General features: G+C 37.9%; 1 protein-coding gene across 1 annotated transcript in view; it reads left to right on the forward strand.

Annotated features, from left to right (window-relative positions):
* Nucleotides 1-10,276: 10,276 nt before the first annotated feature.
* yes1 (YES proto-oncogene 1, Src family tyrosine kinase) overlaps nt 10,277-15,484 on the forward strand; it is a 63,494-nt gene continuing 58,286 nt past the window's right edge. Inside the window, exon 1 of the mRNA XM_062023770.1 lies at nt 10,277-10,625. The gene's annotated coding sequence lies outside the window, so the exon portion shown is untranslated. The remainder of the gene's footprint in view (nt 10,626-15,484) is intronic.

Raw genomic sequence — 15,484 nt, forward strand, 5'->3', positions numbered from 1 at the left:
ACCATAATATGTTACGCTAACATACCAGTTGGTTATTTATGCCTCACATAACGTACACTTATTCAGCCTGTTGTTCACTATTCTTTAGACATTTTAAATTGCCTTTCAAATGTCTATTCTTGCTGTTGGCTTTTATCAAATACATTTCCCCCAAAAAATGCGACTTATACTCCAGTGCGACTTATATATGTTTTTTTCCTTCTTTATTATGCATTTTCGGCCGGTGCGACTTATACTCCGAAAAATACGGTAAATATTACGTATATATGTTATATTTTATCTTCTTCCGCTGAAGAAGATGGATGGATGGATGGATGGATGGATGGATGTTGTATTTTATATCGCTATATTTAGTCTATTTATACCTGCATTGTCCTTTCCATCCTTACACTTTCCATCATTGTAACTGAGCTACTGTGTGGAACAATTTCCCTTGTGGATCATTAAAGTTTGTCTAAGTCTTAGGTCCCAAAATGGTCCCTTTCATTAGCCTTGACTGGGTCCATATTTAATAATAACACTAAAGTTGACACCTTTTATTTGTGGATAAGTATAAGCTGAGGTAGGGTCCAGCTCATCCTTGACCCTGAAGAGAGGAAGAAAATGAGCATTTATTCAAATAACTTTTCACTCTTAGGTTTCAAAACACCTGGAAAAACCTTCATTGTTATATTAGGCTTGCAGTAAAAAAAAAAAATACAAATGTTTGAGGGTAAAAAGTGCATTATGTATATCAGGAGTCACCAACCTTTTTGAAAGCAAGAGCTACTTCTTGGGTAGTGATTAATGCGAAGGGCTACCAGTTTGATACACACTTCAATAAATTGCCAGAAATAGCCAATTTGCTCAATTTACCTTTAACTCTATAATATTATTAATAATTAATGATATTTCCACTTAATTGAACGGTTTAAAAGAGGAGAAAACACAAAAAAAAATGACAATTAAATTTTGAAACATAGTTTATCTTCAATTTCGACTCTTTAAAATTCAAAATTCAACCGAAAAAAAGAAGAGAAAAACTAGCTAATTTGAATCTTTTTGAAAAAATTAAAAAAATAATTTATGGAACATCATTAGTAATTTTTCCTGATTAAGATTAATTTTAGAATTTTGATGACATGTTTTAAATAGGTTAAAATCCAATCTGCACTTTGTTAGAATATATAACAAATTGGACCAAGCTATATTTCTAACAAAGACAAATCATTATTTCTTCTAGATTTTCCAGAACAAAAATTTGAAAATAAATTCAAAAGACTTTGAAATAAGTTTTAAATTTGATTCTACAGATTTTCTAGATTTGCCAGAATAATTTTTTTGAATTTTAATCATAATAAGTTTGAAGAAATATTTCACAAATATTCTTTGTCGAAAAAACAGAAGCTAAAATGAAGAATTAAATTAAAATGTATTTATTAATCTTTACAATAAAAAACAAAATTACTTGAACATTGATTTAAATTGTCAGGAAAGAAGAGGAAGGAATTTAAAAGGTAAAAAGGTATATGTGTTTAAAAATCCTAAAATAATTTTTAAGGTTGTATTTTTTCTCTAAAATTGTCTTTCTGAAAGTTATAAGAAGCAAAGTAAAAAAATGTATGAATTTATTTAAACAAGTGAAGACCAAGTCTTTAAAATATTTTCTTGGATTTTCAAATTCTATTTGAGTTTTGTCTCTCTTAGAATTAAAAATGTCGGGCAAAGTGAGACCAGCTTGCTAGTAAATAAATACAATTTAAAAAATAGAGGCAGCTCACTGGTAAGTGCTGCTATTTGAGCTATTTTTAGAACAGGCCAGCGGGCTACTCATCTGGTCCTTACGGGCGACCTGGTGCCCGCGGGCACCGCGTTGGTGACCCCTGAGCAAACCAAAGTAAGTAAACCCTTGGCCAAGTTTCATGTTATTAACCTTTCACTGGACACATATATTAAAAATTAAAGCTGTCCAAGAAAGCAGAATGTACAGACTTGCATCGAAGAGTAAACATTTTAATGTTTTTTTATCTTCTGATCAACAAGCACACAATGTCATTATCATCACCACTAAATCCAATTAGGCTCACAATAGGAAGTCCAAGGCCGCGTGAGGTACTTACAGCCTGCACCAAAAACCAAAGACCTCCTCCGGGAGACATTTCACTCTCAATTCATGAAATTTACGGTCACTTTTCCCTCATTTTTTCCCGATAATCGCCCTTTCGCCGGATGCCTCGTCCAGTATAGCACGAGGCAAAGGGTATGGAGGGCTTGATGGAGGCAGAGCGTCCATTCATCCATTTATCCATCCATCCAGTCATCCTTCCATCCGCCGGGTAATGAGATTGGAGCGATGGTATGACGCAGAGTGACTCTTAAAAGAAACTCGTTTGTCCAAGTCGTGTGATTCATCCAATCAGGCTCAGATGACTTTGACCCGGCCCCTATGGTGCACGGTACATACATTCGCCCGGCCTACACCGCCGATCCATACCTTGGCTCGCCTCACTGAATCACACCTGGGACTCAAACGACCGCACTTTGCAGAGCACCCCCCCCCCCACCCCACACCACCACATCATCACCACCGTGTTTACTCTGACGCAATATGACGAAGGTAGCCAGTCAGCGGCACAAAGGGGCCTGACATCCACACCCCTTTACACCACCCCCGTTCCCATTCCAACTTGTTTGCTTGGATACATGTTTCCTCCAGGCGGTGCTTTTCCATTATTTTCTCTTACCCCTCCACCCCCAACCCCCGGGAGAAGAAAACAATGTTTTTGCCCCGCCATGACAATAAATTGGATAATGTATCTGTAAAACTGTTATAAGTACACCTCTGCGTAACATTGTCTCCTTATTAACATTAAAGAAAGAAAACAACATAAATCAAACGATAACTTTATTAACATATGTTTTTAGTCTGGGACCCCATAAAATGTCATCAAAAATGATGAAAAAAAAAAAAGTATCCTTTTTTTGATCGACTTGAACTAGAGATGTCCGATAATATCGGCCTGACGATATTATCAGCCAATAATGCTTTAAAATGTAATATCGGAAATTATTGGTATCGGTGTTTTTATTATCGTATCGTTTTTTGTTTTTTTTTAATTAAATCAACATAAAAAACACAAGATACACTTACAATTAGTGCACCAACCCAAAAAACCTCCCTCCCCCCATTTCTTTCTGTTATTAATATTCTGCTTCCTACATTATATATCAATATATATCAATACAGTCTGCAAGGGATACAGTCCGTAAGCACACATGATTGTGCGTGCTGCTGCTCCACTAATAGTACTAACCTTTAACAGTAAATTTGACTCATTTTCATTCATTACTAGTTTCTATGTAACTGTTTTTATATTGTTGTACTTTCTTTTTGATTCAAGAAAATGTTTTTAATTTATTTATCTTTTTTTTTTCTTTTTTTTTTTTAAAGGCCCTTATCTTCACCATAACTGGTTGTCCAAATTAGACATAATAATGTGTTAATTCCACAACTGTATGTATCGGTATCGGTTGATATTGGTATCGTAATTAAGAGTTCGACAGTATCGGAATATCGGATATCGGCAAAAAAGCCATTATCGGACATCCCTACTAGAGATGTCCAATAATATCGGCCTGCCGATATTATCGGCCGATAAATGTTTTAAAATGTAATATCGGAAATTATTGGTATAAGTGTTTTTATTATTGGTATCGTTTTTTTTTTGTTTGTTTGTTTGTTTTTTTATTAAATCCACATAAAAAACACAAGATACACTTACAATTAGTGCACCAAGCCAAAAAACCTCCCTCCCCCATTTACACTCATTCACACAAAAGGGTTGTTTCTTTCTGTTATTAATATTCTGCTTCCTACATTATATATCAATATATATCAATACAGTCTGCAAGGGATACAGTCCGTAAGCACACATGATTGTGCGTGCTGCTGGTCCACTAATAGTACTAACCTTTAACACTTCATTTGACTCATTTTCATTCATACTAGTTTCTATGTAGCTGATTTTATATTGTTTTACTTTCTTTTTTATTCAAGATTTTTTTTTTACATTTATTTATCTTTTTTTTTTTTTTTTTTTTTTTAAAAAGACCTTATCATCACCATGCCTGGTTGTCCAAATTAGGCATAATAATTTGTTAATTCCACGACTGTATATATCGGTATCGGTTGATATCGGTATCTGTAATTAAGAGTTGGACAATATCGGAATATCGGATATCGGCAAAAATGCCATTATCGGACATCCCTGCTAGAGATGTCCGATAAATGCTTTAAAATGTAATATCGGAAATTATTGGTATCTGTATTTTTTAGGGATGTCCAATAATGGCTTTTTGCCGATATCCGATATGCCGATATTGTCCAACTCTTTAATTACCGATACCGATATCAACCGATACCGATATCAACCGATATATACAGTCGTGGAATTAACACATTATTATGCCTAATTTGGACAACCAGGTATGGTGAAGATAAGGTACTTTTTAAAATAATGAATCAAATAAAATAAGATAAATAAATTAAAAACATTTTCTTGAATAAAAAAGAAAGTACAACAATATAAAAACAGTTACATAGAAACTAGTAATGAATGAAAATGAGTAAAATGAAGTGTTAAAGGTTAGTACTATTAGTGGAGCAGCAGCACGCACAATCATGTGTGCTTACGGACTGTATCCCTTGCAGACTGTATTGATATATATTGATATATAATGTAGGAAGCAGAATATTAATAACAGAAAGAAACAACCCTTTTGTGTGAATGAGTGTAAATGGGGGAGGGAGGTTTTTTGGCTTGGTGCACTAATTGTAAGTGTATCTTGTGTTTTTTATGTGGATTTAATAAAAAAAATAAAATAAAAAAATAAAAAAAAATTTAAAAAACGATACTGATAATAAAAAAAACAATACCGATAATTTCCGATATTACATTTTAACGCATTTATCGGCTGATAATATCGGCAGACCGATATTATCGGACATCTCTAGTATTTTTATTATTGGTATCGTTTTTGTTTTGTTTTTTTTTGTTTTTAATTAAATCAACATAAAAAACACAAGATACACTTACTCATTTTCATGAATTACTAGTTTCTATGTAACTGTTTTTATATAGTTTTACTTTCTTTTTTATTCAAGAAAATGTTTTTAGTTTCTTTTATTATTATTTTTTAAAAAGGACCTTATCGTCACCATACCTGCCTGTCCAAATTAGGCATAATAATTAGGGATGTCCGATAATGGCTTTTTGCCGATATCCGATATTCCGATATTGTCCAACTCTCAATTACCGATACCGATATCAACCAATACAGATATCAACCGATACAGATATATATACCGTTGTGGAATTAACACATTATTATGCTTAATTTGGACAACCAGGTATGGTGAAGATAAGGGCCTTTTTAAAAAAAAATAATAATAATAAAATAAGATAAATAAATTAAAAACATTTTCTTGAATCAAAAAGAAAGTAAAACAATATAAAAACAGTTAGACAGAAACTAGTAATGAATGAAAATGAGTCAAATGAAGTGTTAAAGGTTAGTACTATTAGTGGACCAGCAGTGTGCTTACGGACTGTATCCCTTGCAGACTGTATTGATATATATTGATATATAATGTAGGAAGCAGAATATTAATAACAGAAAGAAACAACCCTTTTGTGTGAATGAGTGTGAATGGGGGGAGGGAGGTTTTTTGGGTTGGTGCACTAATTGTAAGTGTATCTTGTGTTTTTTTATGTTGATTTAATAAAAAATAAAAAAAATAAAAAACATACCGATAATAAAAAACATCTCTAATAATAATGTGTTAATTCCACGACTGTATATATCGTTATCGGTTGATATTGGTATCGGTAATTAAGAGTTGGACAATATCGAAATATTGGATATCAGCACAAAGCCATTATCGGACATCCCTAACTTGAACCATTTCTTACTGAAAAATCAAATGAAATAAACTCAATAAATAATAAATTCAAGTTGATCAGCAACATTAACTCAGGGGCACAATATATGAACCTCTTGAACCTGCAAAACAAAAAGGAATAAAACAATTGTTGATGATTTTTTTTTTTATTATTAAAATGAAGAAGCCAGTAATAATGGCGACAATGAGCAATGTTTTCGAAGCGCGCTTTGACCATATGATACGATAAAACAGGGGCGTAGAAACTGGGGGGGGGGACATTTGTACCACTCCAAAAATATACCGCGGAAGTTAACGTGCTTTTATTTTGAAAGCGCAACACAGCGTCATGTGACTTCCTTCAACAGCTCTGAGTGTGGGGGCGGGAAAGAGAGAGAAAGAGAGAGAAAGAGAGAGAGAGAGAGAGAGAGAGAGAGAGAGAGAGAGAGAGAGAGAGAGAGAGAGAGAGAGAGACAACACTAGCAAGCAAACGGTCTGTTAAGAACGTTATCGTGAATATTGCTTGTTTTTAATGTCTTGTATTTATATTTAGAAACCATGTATTTCGAGTTACGTCGTCTTACTTAAGGCATGGTGACTTGTACATTATGTAATTGCTATAGCGATTTAATAATGGTTATAACTTCGTCAGTGTTCCCAAGTAACAACAAGACTAGCTAAAATGTTTTGTCATCTCCTTCCACATAGCAAAATGCCGCCACTAGAAAAAAAAGAATGAAACATCACTTAATTACACTCGACCATTTATCAACATGTATATAATGATATTAGATATGATGTGCAATTATGTCTCACAGTAGAATGATAGTACAGTGAGGCAGGTGAAGTAATGAAAGGTGGAGAGACTGAAGGTCAGGTCATGAATGAGTGAAATATATATTAGTCTGTTATTACTTTTTAAACCAGCACTTTTATTTTAACATGACAATAACGAATAAAGTCAAGGAAGAGAAGGTATAGTGTCAGGTGGATCTTCATATTTCAAAATCATATTAATGATTATAATAAGAAAGAACAGCTGATTTTTTTAAGATACATTTAAATCAGGGGTCACCAACCTTTTTGAAACCAAGAGCTACTTCTTGGGTAGTGATTAATGCGAAGGGCTACCAGTTTGATACACACTTCAATAAATTGCCAGAAATAACCAATTTGCTCAATTTACCTTTAACTCTATGTTATTATTAATAATGAATGATATTTATCTTTGTGGAAACACTGATCATCTTAATGATTTCTTACAATAAATATATATAGAAACAGATAAATATCAATATGAAACACTTTATTTTTATATTTTCTCTAAGTGCACATTTTCCAAATTGAACATTTTCAAATGATCACTTCTAAGACAGTCTTGTGAAATCACAATATCTCATTTTAACTAGCTAGCCACTAACATTTTTGAACAAATCATCAATTACTTTGCACCATGTTTGTACAAATAATAACTCATGTAAAATACAAAAGTCAACTCTCAAATGTTTAAATAAATCATGTCACACTTTGAACTGGACACCAAATCTGTTATCTGTTTCTTTGTCAGTTAGTGAAGACCAAGTCTTTCAAATATGTTCTTGGATTTTCAAATTCTATTTGTCTCTCTTAGAATTAAAAATGTAGAGCAAAGCGAGACCAGCTTGATAGTAAATAAATACAATTTAAAAAATAGAGGCAGCTCACTGGTAAGTGCTGCTATTTGAGCTATTTTTAGAACAGGCCAGCAGGCTACTCATCTGGTCCTTACGGGCTACCTGGTGCCCGCGGGCACCGCGTTGGTGACCCCTGATTTAAATGATTAATTATTTCATCATTGCAATATTTTTAAGTCATATTTTGATACAGTCCATTGCGACATGTAATGTTGTCTGTTGTAAAATGCGTTAAAGCCATGCAGGACAATCACAGGCTTGAAGCAGGGAGTCAAAATGTAGGAGAGGCAGGAGCAAACTGGCAGGTAAATAAAAGAGTACAATATAACAGTGGATATTTTAAAAGAGGTAACGAAAAAGTGGAAATGGGTGTTGCTTGCTTGTATTAAGTATAGTTCGGGCAAATGTATAAATGTGTGTGTGTTTGTGTGTGTGTGTGGTGTGTGTGCGTGTGTCCCAATATTGAACCTGTACTTACGCCCCGGACGATAGGGACCACACACACGCATAGAGTGAGGACACAATGCCATCTTGTGGACGAGAAAGGAACGACAGATGGAGAGATAGACAGACAGACAGACAGACAGATTGTGCGTCTCCCAAACATTTCCCCCAAAACAAAGTGCATTTATATAAAATAATTTATTTCTTTAAACTGTTATCTATTTTATACCGAGTCATAGCCAGACCAACCTAGGGACCTACTGTCACAACAGACTATTTATCGTCCAACCTACCTACTGACTGACCGACTGATTGACCTATCATCCCACCTATCGTTTTACTGACCGACCAACCTATTGATCGAACCTATTACCCGATTAACTTACAGACCAACTGACCTATCGTCCCACCAATCGTCCGACCGATCGTCCGACCTACCGAACAACCGACCGACCAACCTAATGACCGATTGGCCTATCAATCAACCTACTACAGATCGATCTACTGAGCAACTCATTATTTGACCTATCGTCCCTCCCACCAACTGACCTATTGAGCGACCAACCTATCGACCGACCTACAGACAAACCAAACGGCCGATTTAATGTCCGGCATATCAATTGGCCTACGTCTTGACACACCCATTTATCGCCCGACCTATCGATCTAAAAAAAGATTTTTAAACAATGCATTCCTTTTAATGAGATATTTGTTTTAAATGACAAATAAGAGGACAATAGCGTCAGCCTTTGCGAGCGTGGTTGTGATTGTGGCCCTATAAAAGGGGTGTCAAAGTTTGCCTCGGGGCCCACAGGGAGTTTTTTTAGTGGCCCTCGAGGTGTTCTGAAAATGAAATGAATTAATTTACTATTTGCTTTGACACCTATAACACAAAGACTAAGATAACAGCCAAGCTTAACTAATACTAATGTATTGGTTTAGTGGAAAAAGGCTGTCACTTTGCAACCGGAAGTTTTGCAAAGATGTGCTACAGCATAAAGGTATGTAGACTATAGGCACTCCTTTTGTTGCTTTGGCCACATGTTTTGGGTGATTGTCATGTTGGAAGACCAGTCCACGACTGATCCTTAGTCTAGGCCTGGGTTCCATTCATTTATGTGTATATTGAGCTAACTATGTCTATTTCTGCACAGTGGATGTAGGATACTATGGATCAGCGCCTCATTATACTATTGGCTACGTTTTATATTCATAAATGTAAGTTTCTCAACACCCGACCTGTTTTTTGTGCCTTTAAAAAATAATTAGAACTTTACTTTAAAACACTTTCTATCTCTAACAACCAAAAAGCTGTGAAAACTATGATGTTGTGTTTCAAATTTGGATTATTTACGGAACTTGTGTGAGCCTATGGCTTTACACTTTGTTACATATATATATTTAGCATTTTATTTTGGTTACTTTATTGAGTTTACTCCACCTGGCAGTGTTTTGTACTGTTTCTGTACTTGTTTTGTTATTATTATTTCTTTGCTTATATGTAAATGTTGCATATTATAAATAAAGTTTTTTTTTAAATTAAAAAAAAATCACTAGGTCAGCAAAACACCCCAGATTTACTTGAAATGACACTTAGCATAAAAACTGTCACACTTATAATGTATTTTCTTTGTTGATAATTCCCATATTTTTAAAACATCTACTTAAAATGTACGTCATTTTATAATTTTTCGTATTGTTCTTCTCTGAGATACAAAACAACCGTCCCCATAGAGAAAAAAAACGTCCCCCAGCACTGAATTATCCACTAGGGGGCGCCAAACGTTTGGACATGGATTTTCAAAAGGGTCCAAACGTGAAGCTTCACTGTCTACATATGTTTAGTTTGATGAGTTTTCAGCGCAAATGTTTGATCTAGTTGTCACAATTAGATGTCTTTACGTATTTTCCAATTAGTTAAAATGTGTATTTTCATCCCAATGTCCAAACAAGAGCGGCCATGTTTGGCGCAAGGGAGAGTCGACGGTGGGACGTTTGCGTCTAAAGGGAAATTACCACCATCTCCTTGAAAGCGAATGTGAATGGTTAGAACTAAATGTCTGATTTATATTGGTTACAAACGTTATTGAAAAATGTTTGTAGTTTGGGGGTGAAATTATTTAGAGTCGCTTAACGCTTAATAGACGTTCATACGACGTTAAGTTCGTGGTTTGGAGGGTCTTAGGAATCAAAACTGCTAAATTTACGAGTTGCAGCCAGTCCGTGAATGCATCGTAGTTCCCTCTCGGGCCTCGGCTGCTAGCCCGGCTATTGTGGGGGGACAAGTCCCGAGCAGTCGGACATTTTTAGGACATTTAAAGCGGCATTTTCCCCTTGTTATGTCCGTTCAACGAACACCCAACACCGGTCTGCGTTCCCCCCCTTTTTGAAGGGCTATCCGAGGTTCTGGCGGATGATTTCGAGCCCCCGGTGGAGTAGTTAGTAGGTATGGGACGGACGACTGAGATTTGATTGTGCGTGTCTCCACTTTGGACTTAAAACAACAACAAAGGGAGGACAGACCGAGGAGACAAAGACAATAAGACGCATGTAGTCTGACTCCGACGCTGCAGCGATCGCTTTTAAAGGTAAGGTTTTAAAAGGTGCCCTGCGGGGTGGGAAAGAAAGTGCCTTAAGAAAGTGGAGCAAGAGGCCTGGTACTTTTTGTGTTGCTGCAAAACAAAAAAAAGTTGGAAATTGTGTATTTGGATTTTTTTTTCTTGCATTGTGAGGACAGGGAGTGTCGTTTGTGTGCACAACCTTTACTGGAATGGTGAGGTGGTCCCCTCTCTGATAACTAAACAATGCTAGGGTGAGCTAATGTTGTTCAGCGCTAGCTGCAAAACAACCCAAATGCTCATTAATTGTGCAGCCGCAAGCTTCATATTTGTTGCAACTTGTTATTTTTGTAACGCTTGGAAAGTTTACCAGCATCTTTCTTTTTTCATCACCTAACTGGAGGCCTTGTACAAACCCCGTTTCCATATGAGTTGGGAAATTATGGTTAGATGTAAATATAAACGGAATACAATGATTTGCAAATCCTTTTCAACCCATATTCAGTTGAATATGCTACAAAGACAACATATTTGATGTTCAAACTGATAAACATTTTTTGTTGTTGCAAATAATCATTAACTTTAGAAATTGATGCCAGCAACACGTGACAAAGAAGTTGGGAAAGGTGGCAATAAATACTGATAAAGTTGAGGAATGCTCATCAAACACTTATTTGGAACATCCCACAGGTGAGCAGGGAAATTGGGAACAGGTGGGTGCCATGATTGGCTATAAAAGTAGATTCCATGAAATGCTCAGTCATTCACAAACAAGGATGGGGCGAGGGTCACCACTTTGTCAACAAATGCGTGAGCAAATTGTTGAACAGTTTAAGAAAAACCTTTCTCAAGCAGCTATTGCAAGGAATTTAGAGATTTCACCATCTACGCTCCGTAATATCATCAAAGGGTTCAGAGAATCTGGAGAAATCACTGCACGTAAGCAGCTAAGCCCGTGACCTTCCATCCCTCAGGCTGTACTGCATTTACAAGCCACATCAGTGTGTAAAAGATATCACCACATGGGCTCAGGAACACTTCAGAAACCCACTGTCAGTAACTACAGTTGGTCGCTACATCTGTAAGTGCAAGTTAAAACTCTTCTATGCAAGGCGAAAACCGTTTATCAACAACACCCAGAAACGCCGTCGGATTCGTTGGGCCTGAGCTCATCTAAGATGGACTGGTACAAAGTGGAAAAGTGTTCTGTGGTCTGACGAGTCCACATTTCAAATTGTTTTTGGCAACTGTGGACGTCTTGTCCTCCGGACCAAAGAGGAAAAGAACCATCCGGATTGTTATAGGCACAACGTGTAAAAGGCAGCATGTGTGATGGTATGGGGGTGTATTAGTGCCCAAGACATGGGTAACTTACACATCTGTGAAGGCGTCATTAATGCTGAAAGGTACATACAGCTTTTGAAGCAACATATGTTGCCATCCAAGCAACGTTACCATGGACACCCCTGCTTATTTCAGCAAGACAATGCCAAGCCACGTGTTACATCAACGTGGCTTCATAGTAATTTCCCAACTCATATGGAAATGGGGGTTGTATGTAGTAGACCTTACATTTCATGTAGTTTCACTTTATTTGTATGTTTTATGCATGCGTAAAGCAACCAAATTAGTGTTTTAAGGGTGATCATGTGCTTGTACTGTAATAGTCACTGTTGCTGTGTTTGGATATTCCACTGCCACAGTAAGCCTTTTGCATGTTAATCCCTCTGTTAGTGTTAGTGTAGCCCCACGAAGCTAGACTGCCATCACACACACATACAGTTGTGCTCATAAGTTGACATACCCTGGGAGAATTTATGATTTCTAGGCTATTCTTCAGAGAATATGAATGATAACACAAAAACCTTTCTTCCACTCATGCTTAATGGTTGTGTGAAGCTATTTATTGGCAAACAACTGTTTCCTTTTTTAAAATCAAAATGACAAAAGAAAGTACCCAAATGACCCTGATCAAAAGTTTACATACCCCAGTGACTTTGATCTGATAACATGCACACAAGTTGACACAAACAGGTTTGAATGGCTAATCAAGGTTCCAATCCTCACCTGTGACCTGTTTGTTTGTAATTAATGTGTGTGTACAAAAGGTCAGTGAGTTTCTGGGCTTCTGACAGACCATTGCATCTTTCATCCAGTGCTGCACACATGTTTCTGGATTCTGAGTCATGGGGAAGGCAAAAAAATTGTCCAAAGGATCTGCGAGAAAAGGTAATTGAACTGCATAAAACAGGAAAGGGGTATAAAAAGATATCCAAGGAATTGAGAATGCCAATCAGCAGTGTTCAAACGCTGATTAAGAAGTGGAAAATGAGGGATTCAGGTAGACCAGCAAAGATTTCAGCCACAACTGCCAGGAAAATTGTTTGAGATGCAAAGAAAAATCCACAAATAACTTCAGCTGAAATACAGGACTCTCTGAAAAATTGTGGTGTGGCTGTTTCAAGATGCACAATAAGGAGGCACTTGAAGAAAAAATGTGCTGCATGGTCGAGTCGCCAGAAGAAAGCCATTTCTGCGCAAATGTCACAAAGTATCCCGCTTACATTACGGCAAACAGCACAGAGACAAGCCTCAAAACTTCTGGAACAAATTCATTTGGAGTGATGAGACCAAAATTGAACTTTTTGGCCACTCGACCATGCAGCCCATTTTTCTTCAAGTGCCTCCTTGTTGTGCATCTTGAAAGTCACTGGGGTATGTAAACTTTTGATCAGTGTCATTTGGGTACTTTCTTTTGTCATTTTGATTTAAAAAAGAGTAAACAGTTGTTTGCCAATAAATAGCTTCACACAACCATTAAGCATGAGTGGAAGAAAGGTTTTTGTGTTATCATTCATATTCTCTGAAGAATGGCCAAGAAATCATAAATTCTCCCAGGGTATGTCAATTTATGAGCACGACTGTACACACACACACAGCTGGATGTTGAGGAGCACTAACAGGTGGCCCAGTATCATGGACCTAAAGCCAGGCAGGAAGAATGAAGGATCCCTTGGTGTGGTGCACATCACACACTTTTAGAGGCCAATCGTAATGTGCTTTTGGACCCACTTTGCACCTAAAGTTCGGCACATCCGGCAAATGTGAGTGCTCCGGTCGGCGCTCAGGTTCAGTACACTTCCAATACCATTTGGAAAGAGGTGGGCCATAGTACGGCACAGTTGCAAACACATAACATTAATATAATGTCCGGCATGTCAATTGGCCTACGTCTTAACACACCCATTTATCGCCCGACCTCCATCCATCCATCCATCCATCTTCTTCCACTTATCCGAGGTCGGATCGCGGGGGCAGCAGCCTAAGCAGGGAAACCCAGACTTCCCTCTCCCCAGCCACTTCGTCCAGCTCTTCCCGGGGGATCCCAAGGCGTTCCAGGCCAGCCGGCGGACATAGTCTTCCCAACGTGTCCTGGGTCTTCCCTGTGGCCTCCTACCGGTCGGACGTGCCCTAAACACCTCCCTAGGGAGGCGTTTGGGTGGCATCCTGACCAGATGCCCGAACCACCTCATCTGGCTCCTCTCCATGTGGAGGAGCTGCGGCTTTACTTTGATCTCCTCCCGGATGGCAGAGGTTCTCACCCTATCTCTAAGGGAGAGACCCGCCACCCGGCGGAGGAAACTCTATTTGGGCCGCTTGTACCCGTGATCTTGTCCTTTCGGTCATAACCCAAAGCTCATGACCATAGGTGAGGATGGGAACGTAGATCGACCGGTAAATTGAGAGCTTTGCCTTCCGGCTCAGCTCCTTCTTCACCACAACAGATCGACCGACCTATCAATCTATAAAAAAATATTTTTAAACAATGCTTTCCTTTTAATGAGATATTTGTTTTAAAGGACAAATAAGAGGCCAATAGCGTCCCACCAATCGTCCGACCTATCGTCCGAACAACCGACCGACCAACCTATTGACCGATTGGCCTATCAATCAACCTACTACAGATCGATCTACTGAGCAACTCATTATTTGACCTATCGTCCCTCCCACCAACTGACCTATTGAGCGACCAACCTATCGACCGACCTACAGACAAACCAAACGGACGATTTAATGTCCGGCACATCAATTGGCCTACGTCTTGACACACCCATTTATTGCCCGACCTATCGATCTAAAAAAATATTTTTAAACATTGCATTCATTTTAATGAGATATTTGTTTTAAATGACAAATAAGAGGACCATAGCTTCAGCCTTTGAAAGCGTGGTTGTGATTGTGGCCCTATATAAGGGGTGTCAAAGTTTGCCTCGGGGGCCCACAGGGAGTGTGGGCCCCCGTTTTACGGAAAAACTATTGATTACTATGACTATCGATGCACCGAAAATTCAGCCACCGAAAGACTTTGGTCACCAAAACTGCAACCCTAGCCAATACAGGATGTTGGCATGATACAAGGTAGATGCACGCGATTGTCTGGAGCGGAAGCAGCATGTCTGCAATGTGGACATACTTCTATAAATCTGGCGGTGTGGCTCAGATTGTATAGCGGCTGTCGAGCAACTTAAAGGGTTCCTGGGTCGAATCCATCTATTCATCCTAGTCACTGCCGTTGTGTTCTTGGGCAAGACACGTCACTCATTTGTCTTCCAGTGCCGCTCACGCTAGTGTATGAAAGTGAGTACACGTTTGGCGGTGGTCGGAGAGGGAGAGGCCGTAGGCTCAAGTTGGCAACCACGTTTCCGTCAGTCTACCCCAGCACAGCTGTGGCTACACATGTCGTTTACCATGTATCTAGTTTCATATCTAATCGCCATTTAAGGTAGAGACGCACACCTCTAATACACATATATATGTATGTATGTAATATATATATATATATATATATATATATATATATATATACACTACCGTTCAAAAGTTTGGGG

This window comes from Entelurus aequoreus, linkage group LG16 (genome assembly GCF_033978785.1).
Source record: "Entelurus aequoreus isolate RoL-2023_Sb linkage group LG16, RoL_Eaeq_v1.1, whole genome shotgun sequence".
Classification (NCBI taxonomy): Eukaryota; Metazoa; Chordata; class Actinopteri; order Syngnathiformes; family Syngnathidae; genus Entelurus; species Entelurus aequoreus.